At 57.3% G+C, this 20,880-nt stretch overlaps 1 protein-coding gene across 10 annotated transcripts in view; it reads left to right on the forward strand.

Annotated features, from left to right (window-relative positions):
• Positions 1–1,119: 1,119 nt before the first annotated feature.
• LOC123808510 (serine/threonine-protein kinase PAK 6) overlaps positions 1,120–20,880 on the forward strand; it is a 34,718-nt gene continuing 14,957 nt past the window's right edge. For 2 of the 10 annotated variants that reach the window (XM_045823205.1, XM_045823201.1), the window contains exons 1-5: positions 1,482–2,049; positions 2,201–2,282; positions 12,698–12,780; positions 13,261–13,379; positions 19,093–19,147. The gene's annotated coding sequence lies outside the window, so the exon portion shown is untranslated. Of the gene's footprint in view, positions 1,409–1,481; positions 2,050–2,200; positions 2,283–12,697; positions 12,781–13,260; positions 13,380–19,010; positions 19,148–20,599; positions 20,690–20,880 lie in introns of those variants that run through there. The other 8 variants (XM_045823200.1, XM_045823197.1, XM_045823199.1 and 5 more) reach the window with 8 other exon arrangements.

The raw sequence follows: 20,880 nt of genomic DNA on the forward strand, positions 1-20,880 counted from the left end.
GGGCAGCAGGACGTTGGGCTCCAGGGTGAGCATTGCCAAGTCTATGGTCAAAGCCACGGAGAGGACAGTGTTTCAACCGAGAGGCTGAGGAGAGAGAGAGGTGGGGAGCCAAAACTTGGGCACCCCACAGCGGGATACCGGGAGAAGTGAAGGAGGCAGAGAGGCTCAGAGAGCGGAGGGCTCTGTAGACGGTCGGGCTCCACCTGGAGCTCTCAGGAGAGGGGGCCGATGGGCGCATGCGCAAAGGAGCTCGAACTACCTACCTGCAAATGCCCCCGTTTCTGACCAGGGGCAATGATACCTTGGGGGCGGGTTGAGTGGCGGCCTTCTGCTTCCTGCAAACCCAGGACGCCAGCGTTCACGCTGCCCAGCGCCCCCTGTGTGCTGCTCACATTAAAACCAGCTGAGACCCGGAAAGGGAGCTCAGCCCGGCTGTGGCCAGGGCCGGCCAGGTCTGAATCTCGCAGCTCCGCGGGGGCGGGGAGCCTGGGAGGTCTGGCCTCTGGGGGGCTGGGGGAGGCTCCCGCTGGTCCCGGCAGGCAGCCCGCCCTTCCTCTCCCTCCCCCTCAGTAAAGGAAGGCAGGGAAAAACGTGTTTTTATAAATAGCTCCAGCCCCAGCTGATTTGTAAATTCAGTGGGTTTTTTGTGTCAGTGACATCACCCTCTTCCCCATGGCAACCCTCGACGATATCAAAATTGCCAAGCAACGTTGGAGCAGGTCGTTGCCTGAGGATTTAATGGAGAAATCCCAAAGTGAGCCGCGGTGCGCGGTGGAGGAGGGGCGCGCCGAGGCGGGGAAGGACGCTGGAGCCGCCGTTGCCGCCTGCCAGGCAGCCAAGGGCCAGCTGGGGCTCCTCGGGCGGCCACGTTCCCTTTGGTAGCCCTGCTGTGGTCCGCAGGTGGGGGAGGGCACTGCTCCCCTGCCTGACATTCCAGGAGCCGGGAGCAGTCATCTAGGTGACTAAGCTGGCCCACTGACACTGAGTCACCCGCTGGCTTGGAGGTTTCTTTCTTCCCTTTTGCATTGATTATTCTGGGAACCGGCAACTTGGAGCTGCACCTGAGTCTCACCCCTTCTAGCCTCCCCTCCCTACCTTGGGCACCGTGAACGATGGGACCTGCTGAGAGTCTGCCGCCACTTCTTAAGGACATGGAAGACGCTGCAGGGGCCCGAGGTGCCGTGGGAAAGACTCCCGCCAACAAAGTGCAATAGCAGATATGGTGATCAGGCTGCTGTGTCCTCTAGAGGTGTCTGGAGAGAGGGGGAGTCTGGCCCATGCTGACTGGAATCCTCCCGGGCTGGCTTTGAACTCAGCTCCCATGAGATATTTCTGTAAATGAGTGTCTTCTAGGGTCAGCGTGGCCTTTGGAGAGTGAGGCTGGACTGGCTTAGGCTGGCCTGGGCAGGTAGGTGGCTCTGTGCTGGGTGTGGCCCCACGTGTGTGCTGCCTGTGCTGAGGACAGCAGGGGGCATCCGCAGAGAGCTGGCGATGGGGGATTTGGCAGCAGCTCACCCTCACTGGTGCTGGACCAGCCCAGGTTCTGACATGGGAGCTGTGGAAAAGGGAGCTAAGCACCTGGCCCGTGCAGGGTGAGGAGCAGCTCCAGCTCAGACAAGCCCGGGCCCTCTCTGAGTCCACAGCACAGACACACGGCGGAATGCCGGGGCAGGGAGTGGTCCGGGGAGGCAGGCCCAGGATGGAAGCCAGCCCGCCAGTGGGCTGGACAGCACAGGGGCTGCTCCCTCTTCTGACAGCCCTGGGCACTGAGGAGACAGCTTTCTACCAAGGAATTCTGTTGTTCGCCCATGCGGTGCCGGTCAGCGTCTGTGCGTGCTCTCTGCCCAGCTCCCAGGGGTGTGTTTCCTGAGAAGAGTGCCGGCCGGGGCTCAGCCTCCCCGTGCTCAGGACCCCGCCGGGGGCCGCTGCTTGGCTTGGCACTCAGGCCAGAGCCCCTGGCCCCCACGGGGCATGTTCCGCTGTGTGTCAGGCAGAGGGGCGTGGGCCCCCTCCCTCCCCCACACAGCTGGCAGCTTCACGGGCACACCGGTGAGTAAGCTGCTGAGGGAGGAGGCTCTGTGCCCACAGAGGCAGGACGACACCAACCAGGAGCCTTTGGGAAAAGCGGCTGAGCGAGAAAAACACTGAGGTTTTCTTTTTCTTTTTCTTTTCCTTTTTTTTTTTTCCTTTTTGCCTGAAGGGAGTGGTGCTTCCTGGGCTAGAGACAAGCACCAGCCTGCACTGGGGAGCTCAAGGCCCAGCTGCCCGGAGGAGCGGCCACGGTAAGGTCCCTGCTACTAACTTGGACATGGGCTCGGGCTTCCCAGGCCAGGGTGGAGCGCAGAGGTGTCCAGGCTACTTGCTATGTGGGACAGGGGAGCAGCTCTAGATTCCTGTGGGCCCCGTCCAACCTGCCACTCCCTTTCCAGATGGATTTTGAAACAGCCCAGTCCAACCTGGCCTCTGGTGTCCTTATTTCTGCTATTCCTGCCTGTACCTTCCTCTCCTCCTAGGCCAAGTCAGTGCCACCTCTCCTGGATGCCCTCTTCCCCTCCCACCTCTGGGACACTCCCCTCTTGTATTCACCCCACAAACATTTATGGAGCATCTCTGGGACCCAGGCTACAGGCCATGCCTTATGGGGAGGGCTTGACCTGGGACAGAGTCTGACCCCAAAACTCAGTGGCAGGCAGGGTTCAGGGGTGCCTGGCTAAGTGTCACTCCTCCTCACAGGCCTGGGGCTCCTCACTGCTGCTGCAGGTGAGCGACCTGGTTTGTTCCAGGGGTGTCAGGCACAATGAGCTTGGGGTGTTAAAGTGCTGGGGCCCCATCAAGAAGCAAGGCCAATACAGTGTCATTTGTTGTTTTGCTGGTGTCATACACCAAGGTTGGGGGGCCCTGCTTGGGTTTTTTTCCTAAGCTGGTTCTGGTAGGAACCAGGCTCTAAGTGTTGAGGACGAGCTCTCTGGGCTGCCTGGCCCTTGGGCTCCACAGAAGCTCGTCTAGGAGCTGGGAATAAGGCCTTTGGGCCAAGTAAGGGGTTAAGGCCTTTGGGCCAAGATCAGGAGTGGCAAACCTGGGAACCCTCGGGCCTAGTCAGGAGTGGCTGTGCACCAGGAGCAAAGCTTTAGGAAGCACTTGATTTGGGGGAAGCTTTGTGCCCGTGAGTAGCCGCAAGGTGGGAGTGTGGGGTCTGCCTGGGCCTCCTGGTCCCCCAAGAACAGACCAATTCTTTGTGAGCTGAGCTCTCTACTAAGTGCCAGGCACAGGGAAGGTACAGGCAGGGGGAGCCCATGGGACCAGAGTCAGGATGAATCCCTTAAGTGTCTCCTTCTCAACTAACCCCCACACCTGGCTCCAGGATGAAGAAATCCTGCTTCCCCAAAAAGGTGACTGACTCCACGCCCGGGCCCCCCTGTGTCCAAGCCCGGGGGTCCCCTGTGTGTGCAGAGCTGAGCAGCAAATGCTGTCCAGCTGGGTCAGCGTGGCAGAGGGTGTGGAGCGCCAGACAAACAGCAGGCAAGCAGGGTGGCATCTGGTGGAGCCAGGAGGGAGCAGAGGTCAGAGGCCAGATACAGGGGCAGGAGAGGGAGAGGCTGCCTGAAGTTTAAGGACGGCTTCGGGAGGGCTCTGGACGCTGGTTTTCTTATACCTGCCCGCCTCTGTGGGATGGCCCGGCAGGGGGTCGGTGGAAACGCCAAGACTGTACTCCTTACACACGTGGCCCCAGAGGGAAGTCCAGCACAGTCTGTCTGGGATGTGGAAGGCCGAGGGACTCGTGGGAACCTGTCCTGTGGCCTAAAGCAGAGCCCTCCTCATAGGACGCCCTCTGCTCCATGAGTGGGAAGGTGCAGGGCTCAGGAGCAGTGTCTGAGACTGGGAAGTAGAAAGGGTGCTGGCAAGCCTCATCCACAGGCATTCTGCAGCCTGCCCCCACGAGGGCTAGGAGAAGAGAGTTCATTCCTGTGCACCTGCTTTGGGGGAAGGAAGCGGGTGGCTACCAGGCTGGAGTAGAGCATGGGAAAGTGAAAGCCTGGGGGCAGAAACAGCTCCCCACCTCCTGAGGCCCCGCCGGCCCTCCTGCCCGGGAGAGCGCGCGCTGACTGGAAGCCCCCTTCTGAGCTCAGCCCTAGGGCCCACTAAGGGCTAAGGTGAGATTGCGGGGTGTGCGATAAAGGGAAACTTGTCTTGTCTTGGCAGGATGCGGGCTCCAGGCAGCACTTGGGAGATGGCAACTGGTGCCTTGTTCTGGCTCGCTTGCAGGCAGGGTCCAGCTGTTGCCTGACTCCCAAGTACAAATCACTGGTGGCAGAAACGGAGGGTGGCGGAAGTGCCAAGAAAGGAACAGGACGGGGCCCTTGCCCTGGGAGCTCACAGCTCTCGGCAGAGGAGGGAAAGGGAAGCTGAGCTCGGGGCCAACCCCACCGGAAGCCAGCTGGAGCTGCAGTGCGACGGGGGCACTGCCTTCTGCTCGCTCTGGGCTCCCTAGTCATCTCTGAAAATATCCGTCATGACCCACTCAGTCTGGATAATTTATAAATTTAGACCAATATCAGGAGGTGGTTCTTAACATAGAACTTTATGAAGGTAGACTTAAAAAAAAAAGATTAGCTGAGAATGCAAACACAAAGGAAGGAGCGGCTTCTCCTGTTATGAGTGGAAGACAGGTTCTCAGGGGCCAGAGAAGGCAGAATGGTGGAGGGTTAACAGCAAGAGTCAGCAGGTGAGTGTCAGGCCCTGGGCAGCCGGTTCCTGCCAGGTGACCTCAGATGAATTACCTCATCTCGCTAGGTCTTAATTTCCTGTCCTGTCCAATGGAGATAATTATAGGACCTATGAGACGGGGTTGTTGAGAGGATTATTAGGCACCGTGCAAACACTCTCAGCCGCACGGCAGGCACAGGAGCACTCCGCAGCCCTGCTGCTGTTGGGGTGACTGTTAGTGTCGGAGAAACAAAGCGCTGGGAGGCAGCGAGCTCCCTGGGGTCTCCAGGGGAGTTGGAAAAGGCTTCATGGAGGAGGCGGCTTTGGAAGAACTCCTCCGTCTAGAAAAGTTGAAGCACTCAGAATGCTGAGAGAGCCATGCCTGATAATGCCGGAAGAAACGCAACACCAGGTCCATTTTTTTCCCAAATAGCAAATTGCTTTTCCACTGAAGTTCTCTAAAGAATGATTTGAGACTGTTAAGAGTTTCCTTCTTTTTCTGGGGGTGTAGAGTTTGACGTCTTGAGACCTTGGCATGGACTGCACATAGTGAAGGAATCTAGCAGCCTGGTCTGACTCTGGTCACGTTCTTCTCTGGGCCTGGAGTCTCGTCACAGGGCGGCCCCACCTCCTTGAAGAGCTGTGTCCACACCTGGAGGAGGTGTGTAGTGCAGAAGGGCCAGACTGGCGACCACAGCGGTCTCTGGGACTGCTGTGGCAGGGGACTCGGAAATGCCCAGGATTCATACGGCTCAGAGGCAGAGACATTTTTCTTTTCCTACCCGAGGGTTATTGCTCTATGAATTTAGGAAAGATAATCCCAAGTTCTGTTCACCTGAAAGAATAAGGCAAACCCAGAACACGAAAGACTTTCGTATGCTGGGGGAATTAGCATGCAAAAAGGGGGGGGGTTCCCTCGTAACTACATGGGGCCACATCAGCCCCGGCAAAGGGACGCCCATTCAGACCAGCATTTTCGGTACAGTCTTGTTATGACACATCAGGCAGCACAAGACCCACGTCCTCACAGAGAGACAGTGATGGCCTTGCTTGTACACCCGCAGGTTCTCTGTGGCAGCTCCCCCCTGAGAGTGCTGCGTTGTCAGGCAATGCTGGCATCTTCTGGTTGGCTCTGGTTTGCCCAAGACTCAAAGCGCTCAGGCCCCTGGGCCTCTAGCTAAGGGGCGGAGGCAGGGCTGTGTCCTGCATGCTCAGGCTGCCCAGGACCAGGGGTGGGGGCCTCTGGGTGCTCAGGTCATCTGAGGCACTGTTCTGCTCTCTGCTCCCAGGGTGGCAGCTCACCCCAAGGCAAATAGCGAGGAACCAGTCACCTTGCTCAAGGCCCCCTGCTGCCGGCCTGTGGGCCCCAGCTCCCGAAGGCTGCAGCAACAACAGGGTTAAAACCGGAAGGACTGGTTCTCTGGTTCAGCTTCCTGGCCTGGAACCTCCAGTCTCCATTTTCTTTTTCAGCTTCAGATGAGGCTTCAAGTGGAGTTATGCAAAAAGGCACAGAGGGTGGAGGAAGCCAGGGGACCCACTGGCGACAGCCTCCTTGCAGGTCCAGAGCACAGTCCCAGGTCGGTGAGGAGAAGCTCACAGGTGGAAAAGGCTGCCCCAGGGAGGAGCCAGCTGCCTTGGATGGCTGTAGCCCATTCAGAAGGAGTCCCTAGGAATATTTAATCCAGCCGCCGTGATTTTAGAGAGGGAAGAAGAGGCCCAGAGAAGGGAAGTGGGTCCTGGGGCCACGCAGCTAACTGGCGGTTCAGGCCTGGGGGTTCCTGCCTCCCAGCCCCGTACTCCCACCTTTCAGGCTGCCTTTCCACAGGCAGCAGCTTAGAAGGCACCCCAAGCAGGGGCGGGCACCTGTAGCTGCCCGGTAACTTGATGGGTTGAAAGCAGTGGCCTGACAAAGTGGGAGGGTGGACAGGTCCAAGCCCTCCTCTGTGGCTCCTGCCCTAATGGTCCTGGTCCCACCCCCACCCCCTCCCACACCACCAATCTTGCTCCTCATAGAAGCCCAGCTTAGCTCCTGCTTGCCCAGCACAGCCCTGCATAAGAGGCTCTGCCCACCCCACCCAGGCCACTGAGTGTAAATGGATTGACTCGAGTTCTGCTTGTCCCAGGAGGCAGTTTACATTATAGCCAGAAGGCTGTCGATGTCTTAAGCCCAGCGGGATGATGATGAGAGTGTCTAGGAATGAAAGAGAAACTGGGGCAGGGGTTGGGGGTTGACATACGGGAGGCCCTTTACCTCGGGTGGATTTCTCCACAGCATATATACTCTGGCCCCTGGCAGGAATTTACATGTCCAATGGCCACCGTCAGAGGTCAGATCTCAGAAGCAGGAGGCCTGTCATTTGTCACCCTGTCACCAGGCCCAGGCTGGACAAGAAGACTTCAGTATTATACTATTGAGGGTCTTGCTGGAGATGGTGCGTCTGGAATTGAGAAAGGCGGAGGTCTCAACCCTGGTGAGGGGTGGAGCCAAGCCCAGGGGCAAGGATGCAAGGTCCGGGAGTGAGCAAGGGCACAGGCTCCTGCAGAGGAGGGGCGGTCAGGACGGGAGGAGGAGCTGCCTCCCGAGGGTCCATCTTGCCAGCCACCAGAGAGGGTGTGGCAGTGCACACCAGGCCCTTGCCACACCAGCATTCACCTGGAGGTCCTGAAGGCTGCCACCCCAGAGGCAGTCAAGGGGTGGGCCAGAGACTAAGGAAGGAAAGACCCTGAGAAGGGTTAGCAGCAGCTGCCTGGGCTCCTCCAGGAACCTCTCAGCACAGCACAGCCCAGCGCAGCGGCAGTTACACAGGCCATGCATCTCTCACTAGCCCAGGGCAGAAACGGAGGCAGAGTTCCTTGAGCTCTATAGGTGGGGGGTCAGCGCTCCCCGGAGACCACATAGCCCACAGCCTGTGAACCTCGTGCATTTAGAGCTCAGGCGTTGTGGGCGGAGGGCTGTGGGGGGCTCGGACAGCCGGCATCACGCTTCCTCAGGCTCTTCCCTTCCTCTGGCCAGAGTGCTCACCTGGTCACAAGCCTTCTACTCCCCCCGCTCACCTGTCCTTCCTTCAAGTCAGGCCCTGGGCACCAGGGCTTGGGTGCCGGTCACAGCCCTGCCCCAGCCTCAGACTGGGGTGGCCACCAGAGGCTCAGGAGAGGGAGGAAAGGACAGTGAAGGCACTGGGGCAGTGAAGGGTTTCCATTCAAGGAGGCTTCCCACCGTTAGTTCTGCCAGCCAGAGTGCCAGCCAGAGAGCTAACTGCCAGCAACAGACATTTGGGGGGAACTTCGGAGCCCATTAAGAGCAGGGGCTGTAAAGTGATTGCAGTGAGAGGATATTAAATGAATTCATCATGTCTCTAAGATGTGTGTTCTCAGCACAGAAGTGACTCTTCCCAGCCCTCCCCAGGGCAGCTTGTAACCTCTGTCCTGAAAACGGCACCGCAGCCTGCACTGCCCCAGCCTCAGCCCCTCGAAGGGGGCGGACGGTGTCCCCCGCATCTGAGTGGCTCGTCCAGGTCAACAGGCTTCTTTGGGACAGTCAGGCAAGTGTGGCCCCCAGTGTCAGTTTGCATTTGGGGAGGACCGTCCTTGTGTGTTCGCTTTGGCATAGGGAGCCCAGTGCAGATACAAGCTGGAGAAACAGCATAGAGGCTGAGAGAGAGACAGAGGCTTCTGGGTGTGGGAGTTGCCTCTGCAGAGGTTCGAGGCAGCAGGCTATGTCTGTCCGGCAGCCAGGCGGGGGGGCCCCATGGACTTCTCCCAAATACCTCACTGGGCCCAGACTGTGCTGCCCCTGGGCTGGGTTCTCTCTCCAGGGTCTGGAGGGGATAGAGCTGTGGGGTGGATTCCTTAGCAAGTTCTGCTGGAAGAGCCCTGGCATACGCCCCTGTGGCACACCAGACTGGGCTCTGCTGCTCGCTGTGGCAGCTATGTGTGTGTGCAGCATGGGGAGGGGGTTTTCTCCTCCGTCCCTCACCCAGGGTCAGGAACCTTCCACCCTGTTCTACATCTCATCACTCCACGCCCTTCTGCAGGGCGGGCCACATCCCCTACCCCCCTACACACACGAAGAGACTGAGGCGTGCTGGAAGTCTGGGGAGACAGGAAGGCCCTGGTCCTGCAAGAACCCGTGCTCTCTGCAGCGGGGCTCTGCCTCTCTCCTGCTCCAGGACCTCAGGGGCTTGGCAGTGTCTATCTACTCAACTCACACCCCCAGGGCCGCAGAGGTGGGCACCTGCCTCTCAGCCCCATCAACAGAGAGAGATGTGGTGCCATCAGAGTGAGTAGCACTGGCCCAGGCCACCCCAAGAGCAGGAAGGGATGGGTGTTGGACAGCCTGGAAGAGAAGGAGAGGAAGAGACCTACTCCAAAGAGTAGGTCTCCCTACTCTTTGCCTCCCTCCCAGGCCCCAGCGGCTGCCTCCAGCCAAGGAGCAGGCAGGTGTGCCGGGCCCATCTTGCTGGCAGTGCCTGCATGTGGGCCTCATGGTCCTGGGCCCATTCCAAGTCTGTGAAGGACAGATGGCTTGATCCAGGGACTTCCGACAGGATGCTGGCTCACAACTGGGGGAATCTAGCACCTGATTCCTGGCAGAGGACTCAGTGACAGGGTGGGAGAAAATGCAGCGCCTCTGCACCTCACCCCCATGCCTGTGTAGGGGTCCTCATTTCCTTGTCAGAAACTGGGGAGAAATCAGTGTCACGTGACTTACCCATACAGGGTGGCAGCGTTGGCACGAGGAGGCAAGGGACCGGTGCCTCCCCCACCAGCTGTTCCCAGGACTAGGACCCATCATGGTCAAGTCATATCGGGCAGTGTTCGGAGCCGGGGCCTCGGAGCCGCATAGAGCTGAGACAGCCATCGGGCGGTGCACGTGGGTGGAAACTTGGGCCCCGCCATTCAGCAACTACAGACCTGGAGCTGGTTCCTTAACCACCCGAGTCTCAATCTCCTCACCTGTAAAGTGAGAAGATGATGGGACCATCATTCTGTGCTAAGATTGTGGCGAAGCCTGGAGTGAGATAATACGTGTGGATGGCTGAGCATGGGGCCTGGTCCGTCGGAAGCGTTTAATAATTGGCAGGTATTGTTACTAGTATTATTAGAGGAGGGCAGAGTCATCCAGAGGAAGGAGCCCTAGCAGTGAGCGAGCTTGTCAACAGTGTTCCCGATCCCCAGGCAGCGTTTCAAGTCACGCTGCAGAAAGGTGCAGGGAAAAGATAATGTGTTTGTGTTTCTAAACCACAAGCCAATCCGTATCTTCCTTCTTTGGTCCTAGCCCAGGCTCCCAGCCCTCGCTGTAGGTGCTCAGACATTGCAGCAGGCCCCAACAGACCCAGGCCAAGAAGGAGCCGGCAAGTGCCCGCCCCGCCCAGTGTGCCTTCTCACACGGTTCTGGTTGGCCAGTGCCCCAGTGATGGCAGGGCTCCCAGACCCATCGCCCGGGGTGAAATGTCAGTTCTCTGCCCCTGCTCAGAGCTCCTGCCCAGTCTGCAGAGCAGCAGTGCATGGACGGCTCCCTCGACCTGAAGGCCTCTGCGGGGCCAGGGCTCTCCAGAAGAGGCTGTCCCTGATCCCTGTGCCTGGCCAGGTGCAGCGCCATGGGAACAGGGCCAGAGGCGGGCACGTGGACGCTGGAGGGGATGCTACCCCCCAGACTGTCCCTGCCTCTCCCTGCACTGGAGTTCTGTCCTGTCCTCCTGGGCAGGCTGAGCTGGGCATGGCTCAGAGGACAACAGAGAAGGGGAGGAATCACCCACAGGAGTTAATCAGTCAGGACCTATGCTGCACATCCCAGCCATCCTAACTTGCAGACAGTCGTCCAAGCCACTGCCGCTGACCCACCTGTAGATGCGACCAAAAGTGCCGAAACGTGGGGCTGTGAGGGCCCTGAGCGAGGCCCTGGTCCAGCCTGGCATCCAGCATGGAGCTTTTCTCTAGCACACCTGAGGCCTTCAGTGATGACAGGTTCATTACCTCCATAGGCAGTGTTATTTGGGGGTCTCTACCTCTCCCCAAACCCCATCGAAGTTCCCAAAGGTGGGGGGACCTCAGGGTTCCCATGACTCACTGCTTGCAGGGTGAGGATGGGACTTGGCTGGTAGCCTCTCTGGAATACCCAAGCCTGGATTCAAACCATATTAAATAACAATTCACTTCTGATAATATTCTAATGTTTACACCTTGTCATAGTTCAACGGTTCAAAAGTACTGCTTAGAGCTGTCATTTTGGTATATAAGGTATTTACTTGTATGAAGAGAATTCATGTGTGCATTTGCTTGTCAGTAAAATATAATTTAGGGTGCTGATTCTAGGTTCAGTGATGTTATGCATTTCATTCTAGCTTTGGCTCATGGCTCATTTCAAATCCTCAGCAACCAACTCCCCCTGCCAGCCCCCTACCCCACCCACCCAGCACAACCCACTTCCCACAGCCAGTACTGCTATGTAACTAATCTGTGGAGAAAGCCGTATTTGTACCACGTTGCCCCTTTGTCCCAGGCTCAGCAGGCAGCTTCCTGGGGGGCTGCCGGAGGTCAGAGGTTGGCTAATAGAATTGGGCCTATGGTGTAGCCTGAGCAAAGAGAAAGAATTTTGGGGGGAAGACACGGAGAGGAGGAGGGAGACAGGGTAAGGAGCAGAGACCTGCCTGCGACCACCCCAGCTTCCACACCGCGCTCCAGCCCACAGGGCCAGCATCTCTGGCAGGCACCGCCATGCTTCCCCACACAGGCTGAGGGCGCTGCGGCAGCTGGACAGGGTGCAGGCCTGCCTGGGGCTGGCAAATTCCCACTCACCACCTTAACTAAGCTCGGTGGGAGTCTGGAGTACAGTGTGCATAAGCAATACAGCCCATATGCAATTGCTTTATCTGTAAATTGCATTGATGTAGCTAAAGAATTCGTGAAGAAAAATGATACATGACAATAGTAACCTCAATTAATAACCAAAGTTTGAGGTGCCCAACACCTCTGCACTGCCCTGGGTCCCCTTGTAGTCATACTACTGGTCACCCATCCACCGCCTGTGGGCAGCCATTTGGGTCACAGGTGTACTGAATTTCCAAGCCAGAATCCCCTCACCACTCAGTTGGACACAGCTCCTTCTGGGGGCCCAAGTCTAAAACAGCAAGGATATTCTCACTTCTTTACTGGGGAAGACACAGATGGCCTCTGCCCCTCCCCCACAACATTATTACACAGGAGAAATCACCCTCCGAATCAAAAGAACTAGGGCAGAGGGCAGTCGGGAGTGAGCTACTTGGAAAAGCCATGCTGGTCCTAAGCCAGGCCACTGAGGGTACAACCAGGAGGTGCTGGCTGTGGAAACGAGCCCCATCCTCTGTTTGGGGGTGCAGGGCCCCTGAAAGCTTTCTTTCCCCCAGAGGTCCCCTTACCTGAGGCCAGAGAGTTGTTAGAACTGAGCAAGGTCTGGCAAGGAAACTGGAATCTCTTTTAATCCCAGCTTTCCTGCCCAGGACAGTTGTGGAGTCCTCCCAGATGGAGAAACAGGCCAAGGTGGCAGGTGGCAGGACTCCCACTGGGACACTCCGAGATGTGTGGGAGGTGACCTGCAGCACTTCTAGGATCTGGGAGGAGGCAGCCCAGAGCATCTACAATGCAAATTGATGAGTTATTTACACAGAGAGGGGCTCAGCAGATAATCCAGGTCAGGGGGGCCTCTACCCAGGTAGAGGCCCTGGGACCTGGTGGCCACTGGCAGATCACAGCGGGCTAGGCCGGGATCAGGGTCCCAAGGTGATGGGCCAGAGGAAGCCAGGGCCCAAGGGTTTGAGGGAAAGGGTTGTGTAGGGAGGCACGCTAGCGCAGAGAGGCTCCTGGCCACGTTCCCCCTTGGCATTTTTTTCCCCCCGGGCAAACCCGGGCTCTGTGTTCCCCGCCGAGTCCTCCCTGGAGCCACACCCTAAAATCAAACTCGCGGCCAGGTGAAGCGGGTGTTGTACCAACTTGTAAGCGCGGCCTCTCCTCGCAGTTCCTGGCGCCCAGGTCCTTCCCGCGGAGGGCGGGCCGACTCCCGCGCCCTCTCCGAGTGCTCCGGAGGCTTCCTGCTCGCAGGTGGGTGTCCCCGCCACCCCTGGAAGCTGACTAACCTCCTCGGGCTGGGGCCGGGACCAGGGGACAAGCTTCCCTGTACGCGTGGCCCCCTTTCCCAGTTTCTCACTCCCTAAAGTTCGGAGCCCTCCGTGCCTGAGCGCAGGGAGTGAGAGCTCCGGGGCTGTGGGCGCGGATTTACCTCCAGGGTGCGCCGGGGTCGCTGAGAGATTCCCGCCCCATTCAGGCCTGCGAGGCGGGGAAGGGGGCGCTGTGGCTGCTGTGGATTAGGAAGCGGCTGGAAGAAGGGTGGGAAGCGCTGCTGCACACTGCCCCCTTGCAACCTGTGAGTTTCCCTCCTCCTCCCTTTGCACCTAAGAAAGTGGCTCAGCAGGTAGGCTGGCATGGGGCTGTTCAGAATGCTCTGGATTCCAGCCATTAGCAAAATCCATGGGGACACTTGTCATATTTGTCACAATGGCTCTCTGGTCTCTTCCCATCCAGGCCTCACAGGACTGACTGGCAAGGTGCTTAGTGTTCCCTCACTGGGTGCCTGAGAGCTCTGCCCACCGAAGGGTGAGGAATCAGGAAGAAGAGGACGCGAGGGAGGCAGCCAGCCAGAGGTGAGTGAGGGAACTCCATCCCCGGTAGGGTGTCCAGGAGGAGCCTTCGGAGACCAGCATGAGGACAGATTGGAAGGGACAGTGAGCGGGCAGGTGGCTCTCCTAGGCCAGCCCATTCTTAGTCCTGTTAGGCAGCAGCTGTCATCCCTTTTAGGTGCCATTTCTCAATCCTTAGTGGAGATGCATTGTTACTTCCACCACCTCAGCCCACAGCAGGCTGCTGGGCTTCGAATGCCCCGCCCTGCCCCCAGCCCAGCCTCTGCCTGTCATCAGGCACGATGCCCGTCTGGGGCAGGGCAGCCTCTCCACAGCTGTGCACAAGAAGTCAACCGCAGGCCCAGCGCCGGTGCCGAGCAGCCCAGGAGGCAGTCCCAGGCAGAGGTGCTGCTCTGCACACCCCAGCCTGACAGCTCGCTCCCTGGATCTCCAACCTGCTGAAATTGCTCCGGCTTTTCTGGTACCCAGTGTGCAGCGTGCAACCTGGGATGGAGATGCCGCTGGGGACACTAAGCGCTAAGACATAAGGAGTTCCCAGGGTATAGCTGTGCTTTCTGTGCTTTGCCCCCTTCTGGTGTTCTTTTAGGGTCTCCTTGTTTTTGTAGGTGGGGGAGTTGAGGAGGCTTGGGTCTGTGTTCAGGTCTTTTGTGGCCGGCACAGCATTTATTGCAATGCTGTGAGCTCCCTGTATGCCGTGTGTAGGACAGTGACTGAGAACACATTTGGAACCAAGAAGAGCTGGGTTCGAATCCTGGCCTTGCCTTTGATTCCATAGGCAAGTCGCTTTACTTCTTTCCAAACTTGAATGTTCTCGGCTATAAAATGGGGAGGATCGTGCCCTCCTCGCAGGATAGTTGTGAGGAGTCACCTTGGGAAATGAGAACAGCCCAGCAGAGGACCACGTCTCTCACCTCCACTTGTTAGTGTTGGAAAAGGTGAAGCTACCTGAGCTCTCCTCGCTTCGAGAACGTTGAGAATGGTTTGGCTCTGTGGCAGGAGACTCTGGAGCTTGTTAGAGCGAAGCCCCAGGAAGACAGCTAAGGCAGAAGAGGGTCTGTGGGGCGTGGGTAGGGAGCCCACCCCGGGCAGGGCCCGTTTCTGGAAGGGGGTATGAGTTTGGAGGCAGAAACAGTGGCACGCTCTGTGTGTGTTCGTGGTGACGCTCCACACAGGTGTTGCCTGGGGTAGAGGGAGCCTCTGGCTTGAGGCTTTCAGTCTGATCTCTAAGTAGCTCTGGGATCTGAGGCAGGTCGTTTACCTTCTCTGGGAATAGAGGAGCTTGGAGTTGGAGAGACTGGAGTTGGATCCCAGCTCCACACTTACCATCTCAAACAATAGCTTCTCTCCAAGCTCTGGTTTCTTTAATTGTAACAGAGCACGTAGTATCTACCGCGTAGAGTTGTAACCATCGAATGCACTAATAATAAAAAGCACCGGCTGTGCCTGGCATGTTCTGGGTACTTGGTACATGTACCTGTGTGCTTTCCCTTTCTCATCTCCTCCTTCCTCTCCCCAGCCTCCTGTCGTCTTTAAATTGCACCCAGCAAAGCAGGTTTGGCTCAAATCACAGTGGTACTGTAAGCATAGAGTGAGGGGGTAAATGAAATAGACAAAGTTAAGGGCTGTGAAAACACAATCTGTGTGTGTGTGATTGGGGACCTGATCTTGTGAGTGGACGACTCTGGAAGTTCTCTCTGGCGAGGCACTGAGGACACTGTGATGGGGACCCAGGCCTCTGCATTCTGAAGCTGTTGCAAATCCGGGCTGGTGAGACAGAGCCTGGCCTGCAGTGCCCCCCGGCAGGCCATGCTTCTCTCTTCTCTTGGAGATAACCCCATGCCCAGGAAAGTGCGGTCCCAGGGACTGGGGAGGGGTTAGGATTCTCAGCACAGTGAGCAGAGGTCAAAGGGCTGAGCTGCCACCGCTGGGCTGCAGCAGAGTGTGCCGCTGGAGCCGGGCCTGAGAGGCGAGCCTGAGTCAATATTGACCTGCTCTGGCTGGCCAGCCTGGCTCTTTGGCCTCTTATTCAACTGGAGTGTTGACACAAGTGATTGAATGAGCTTTATTATCATATTCTTTTCAACAACAGCCCCATTATCTCTCCCCTGGGGATTCACTGGGACCTATAGTGTGGGAATGATGACGAGGGCGGGGAGCCCAGACATGCAGGCTTGTTCTGTGCACAGTGCCCTCTGCCCTGCACACACCGCATCTCTCTGGGCCACTCCAGTGTGACGACAGGACCCGAGTACTACTCAGCGTCCTGGGGACACTCCGCACTGTAGCACAGTGGCCTCAGGCAGATCTTACGGAACCCTCAGGCAGTGGCCGTGAGGGCCACGGCCTGGCTCTAGGACCCACCTACCCCGCCGGTGACAACTGGGCGGAAAAGCAAATGAAATTCTCTTCAGGCCCTTCCCCCTGGTATGTGTTTGGGGGCCAGGAAAGGGTGCTGGGGTGCCACCTCGCCCGACTCTCACGTCCTATAAAGAAGGGCGGATGGTAGTCCTGGACGCCCGGTGGAGGCTGAGAAAGGACAGAGCTGAGCCCCATACAAAGGATGAGTAGCAAGGGGACCGAGGGACAGAGGGCAGGGGCCTCGGGAAGGGGGAGGGGCTCCCCATCACCGAACTCACCAGAGCAGTGCGTGAGCAGGAGACAGGCAAGAGGGACTGCGGTTTGGGCAGGGCCAGAGGGGAGGCCAGACCCCCGAGTGAGCCCCCCAGGGCGAGCGTCACCATCTCCTCTGGTGGGAGGTGAGCTCAGGAGGGTGACCAGCCTCATCTGTTTGGAAAAGCAAGCTATCTCCATGGGGGAAAGGGCTCGTTTTGCTCACTGTGGTCCGAGAGCCCAGAACAGAGTAAGTGCACAATAAGTACTTTAGAATAAATTATTGAATAATATAATTTTATATTTAAATGAACTCCAGGAAGTAAAGTTTGAGAAAACTCTTCTGGCCAATGAGGATTCCCTGATGGGAGGCTGGCTGTGGCCCACGCTCTTCTCACCCGGGGGCCTCGAGGCACCCACTCCTCAGGGCCGGCGTGCGGGAAGCCGCAGATGTCTGGGTGAGAGGGCCGGCTCTGGAGGTGACGTGACAGCGTCGTCCTCTGTGGGCCACTCTGTGCCCGGATGGTGGCAGTAGGAGGGGTGCCTGTCTAATTGCTATTGAACTCAGGGTCATATTTCTGTCTCAGTGCCGCGATTCTAGAATAGTTCCTCCCCCCAAGCAGCACCCTGGGTGGGCCGAGAACTGCGCCTTGTGGGCAGAGGGAGGCGGCAGCTGACCACAGCCATGTCCCTATCAGGGCCTGGGGCAGACAGACAGGTTCTGCCCCGTCTTTGCTCTTTGACTTGGGAAAATCACTTAATCTCTCTGAGCGTTGGCTTCCTCATCTGCATAATGGGACAGTAACAGTCTTACCTCACGGGCTCGTGGTGAGGACACTGCACGTGAAGCGCTCGGCCCATGACCTGGCGCTTACACCAGGCCCTCCCTGAGTCACGGTGACTGGGAATGCCCAGAATGGGGCCTCAAGCTAGAACACATGCTGTTCCTCTTCCCACTCTGCCACACAGGAGAGGCTGGCAGAGGCAAAGGAGTCCACTCGTTGGGCACCACCTAAAAGGCTGAGACCTTAAAAGGACAGTAGGCCAAGGCCACAAGCTGGAACTCAGGAACCGAGTTCCCTGGGGCCACCCTGAGCCAGAGCTCAGCTCTGATTAGCAGGAGCTGAGCCTCTGGCAGAGGAAGCGGTGCTGTGCCCCCACTCTCGCTCCCCGGCACTCAGAGCAGGGCGCTGGGTGCAGCTGCCTCCTCTCCCCCAGTCTTCCGGCTGCATTCCCAGCACACAGTTAACCAGCACCTCAGAATGCAGCCAACCAGGCCCTGCCCCCTTCAGAGTAGCTGCACACTCCTTTCGCTTGGTCTCTGGAAGCTACCTTCCCAGCCTGCGGTGTGTTCCTGTGAATCCCTCCCGGGGGCTAAGTGTCCCTTCCTTGAAATGGATTTGATGTATGGAAATAGCCAAAACCCACTGGAAGCCAGGCCTGGAGGGTAAGGTGGGCGACCAGGTCAGATACCACCACTTCTAGTGAAAGCAGACTTGGCAGGTTCAGAGAACACTCGGTGTTGGTTCAAGATGGGCTCCAAAGGTGGTTTCCAAAGAGGACTTCTGGAAGTACTGGAGCCTGTTTAGAGCAGTCGGAGTCACTCCCAATGGCCGCCCCCAGGGGCTGCACTCATCGGGATGTCAGAGCTGTGGTCTGAGGTCCAAATGCAGGCTCATTTTGCTATAGTCCTGCCTGGGGCTTATGGGACCTGGCAGCTTGGTAGCCTTCGCACCCCAGGCCCTGGCCCTGGAGGAGGAGCAGTTTGGGAGGGTGACCCCCGCGCTGCGGCTGTTCTGCTTACCCCTGTATGACCTCTAGGCCAGCCACGCCACAGCGCCCTGCTCTGAGGGCTGCCACCCAAACCCCGTGTGGTCACGGAACTGTAGCAGCAGCCACAAAGTTCTACCTACCACTGCTCGAGCCAAGCCTGTGGGCTGCCTGCCTTCAGACCGAGACCCTGTGGAGGCGGCCTGACCTACTGGAGAGAACGCAGCCCTGCTGCTTCTGTGGCTTTTTCGTACGTGCCAGGCCCTGACATCACAGCCACCAACGTGAGCTGTTTGGAATATTTCACCCACACCTCACAAGGCAAAAAGAAACCTGGTTTCAGATAAAGTGAGGGTCCACCTGCAAGTCAGGGCAGCCCCAGCCCCCTTGGCTTCTGACTCACAGATCAGCTGGGAAAGAACCTAGCAATCTTGGTCGATGGAGCTGGCCCTAGTCCACTCGCTCCTACATGTTGCTGTGAGCTCACTCAAGCTGCTCAGCCTGGCCGTGTTCACAGAGTCCCCAGGAAGGAGACGAACAGCAACCCAAGGCCCTTGGAGTGGGCCCGGTGGGCGGAGCAGGGGCTGTGGAACCCCATCCAGGGCCCAACCCCAAACCCCGGTTCTGTGACCTTGAGCAAGTTACTTAACCTCTCTGAGCCTGTCTGGATTTGTGAATAATAATAATTCCTACCCCCTAGCATTGTTGTGATTAAATGAGTTGATCCTTGGAAAGGGCCTACCCACATAGTAGGTGCTTAAGAACAGTAACTTCCCTTTCTGTCTCGAGTCCCCTCCAGCATGACAGTGTCCCCTGTCCCCCCCCCACCCCGTCAGTGACCCCATTCTGTGGTTCCCCGAACTCTCCCAGCAGCTCTGCCCTCGGGTGCACTGGGTGTGGCAGCACTTCCTCCAGAGACTCTTCCAGGAACTGACAGGCTCCTCTGCCGGCTCCCGCTGGAGGAAGCAGCCTCGGCAGGGGCTGCGCCCAGGGAGCTTCCTTCTCCGACTGGTTTGGGCTGGGCTCGTCCCTGCCAGCACTGGCATCCCCTCTGGTCCAGTCTCGGGCCAGCCAGCCGGAAAGCAGCATTTGCAGACATTCCAAAGAGGAAAGTTCAAAGCATTCCTCTGTTACAGTGATGCACCCCAGCCTGGGGAAGAATCCCCCTGCCCTGTGCTGGGGAGAGGTGTCAGACAGACAGGAGGTCACCCCGAGTCTGAGCTGGCGCCCCGCCTCTGTCCATGTCTCCTGCAGAGTCTGAGGCCCACAGCACTTCCAAGTCAGAAGGAAAGGTAGACTGGCTCTCTGAAGAAAAATCATCTTCCTTCCTCCTCAGGGTCCCGTCTTTGAGGAAAGTGCCTCTACTAGATGAATTGAGTGTGGATGCAGAGGTGAGAATCTGGGGATGGCAACTGGAAGGGCTGGCGCTGGCGTGGCCTCTTTGCGTTAACACTACGCCCTCAGGGCTGGTGCAGCAGTGCCCTCCCTGGGAGGGGGGGTGTGGAAGATGGAGAACTAGAACCGGCACCTTGAGGGCCCCTGTCTGGGCAGGCGGGTGTGCTCCCAGGGCTCGGGCTCTGTGGTGGGAAGGAAGCAGGATGTTCGTGTCTCAGGTGTTTCACTCCCAATGACTCGGAGCATTAGATACCTGAGTGGGTGAGTGGCTCTTCGGGGCTCAGTCATCATGGATCGCCCTTTTCTTTAGAGAAGCATTCATTGGCTTTGAGGAAAATTGAGAAGAGTAGAAAGATGGGGTTCCCCTGGCTGATGTGGCTCAGTTGGTTGGGCGTCGTCCCCCAGAGTGAGAGGTTCCTATCCAGTTCCTGGTCAGGGCACGTGGCTGGGTGGGGGTTGGTCTCGGTCAGGGTGCAGAGCGCGTACGAGAGGCAACCGATCAATGTGATCAATGTTTCTCTCCCTCACTTTCTCCCTCCCTTCCTCTCTCTCTCTCAAAAAAATAAAAAAAAAAAAGAAAGAAAAGAAAAAAAGATGGGGTAGGAGGAAATCACCTGTAGCCCACCAGTCAAACTCAACAATAATGAATACTTTGCTGTATTTCCTTCAACTGCCATTGCATTCACACTACATGTACAAATCAATCTCGGTGAAATCTTTAGAAAGAAGCCCTACTCCTAACCTGTGACCTCAAGAATTCTGAGCTGGTGCAGAAGAAGAGAAAGGGGTTCTGTGGAAAGTACCCTCACAGGGCGCCCTGACTAGAAACCCTAACTGGGCAGGAGGTGGTAGGCAGCAGTCCCGCCCCAGCACACACCTTCTTTAGCAAAAGGGCCTTAGGCAGGCCCTGTTCGTTGTTTCTGTGCGTCCTGGTCGGCACAGCTCTGAAGCGCCCCCTTTCAGCCCCTCCTTCTGATCTCAACTGTCCTGTAACACAATTCTCGGGTCTGCGTTCTCCTACCTTCCCAAAACTGTTCTGAGGTTCCCTCCTTAATTTCAAATGCACAGAAGCAACCACAAAACTGCTGTTCTCAGGGTCCTCTGAGATCTTTTCCCTGGTGTATGTTGTCAGTTTGGATCAAATAAACCCTTACAAACATTAAAAAAAAAAAATTATGCGTTGGAAAACTAAAACCAGGTAGTTTAATTTACCTCTGGGACCCCCGGGTGTGGACGGGTTTCGGCGCCAGCAGGTCAGAGGCTTCAGGGGACGCCCCCCCAAAAAAACTTAGGCTCCGCACAGTCGCTCGCAGGGGCCCCCGGGCAGGGATGGCCAGACACTGGGTCCCCCTCCGCTGGCCCCACCACCACTCCCTCCAGCTTTATTATTTCATCCTTCACATTTAGATCCAATTAATTTTGAGGGGTGATATGAATTCATTTTTCAGGATTCCTTTTTTTTATGTGGATATCTAATTGCTTCGCTGCATTTATGGAAAAGGTCATCCATTCCCACCGTCTGCGGTGTCACCTTTGTCGTGAGTTGAGTGACCTGATATGACTGAGTCTATTTCTAGATTCTCTCTTCTGTTCCACTGTTCATCAGTCTTTGTGCCAGCCTCATATGTATTAATTAATACAGCTTTACAGTAACCTCGATATCTAGTAGCATAATCCTCCAACTCTGTTCTTCAAGATTGTCTTGGCTATTCCTGATTCTTTATGTTTC

The sequence above is a fragment of the Phyllostomus hastatus genome, unplaced genomic scaffold (genome assembly GCF_019186645.2).
Source record: "Phyllostomus hastatus isolate PE091 unplaced genomic scaffold, TTU_PhHast_1.1 phas_scaffold_501, whole genome shotgun sequence".
Lineage (NCBI taxonomy): Eukaryota > Metazoa > Chordata > Mammalia > Chiroptera > Phyllostomidae > Phyllostomus > Phyllostomus hastatus.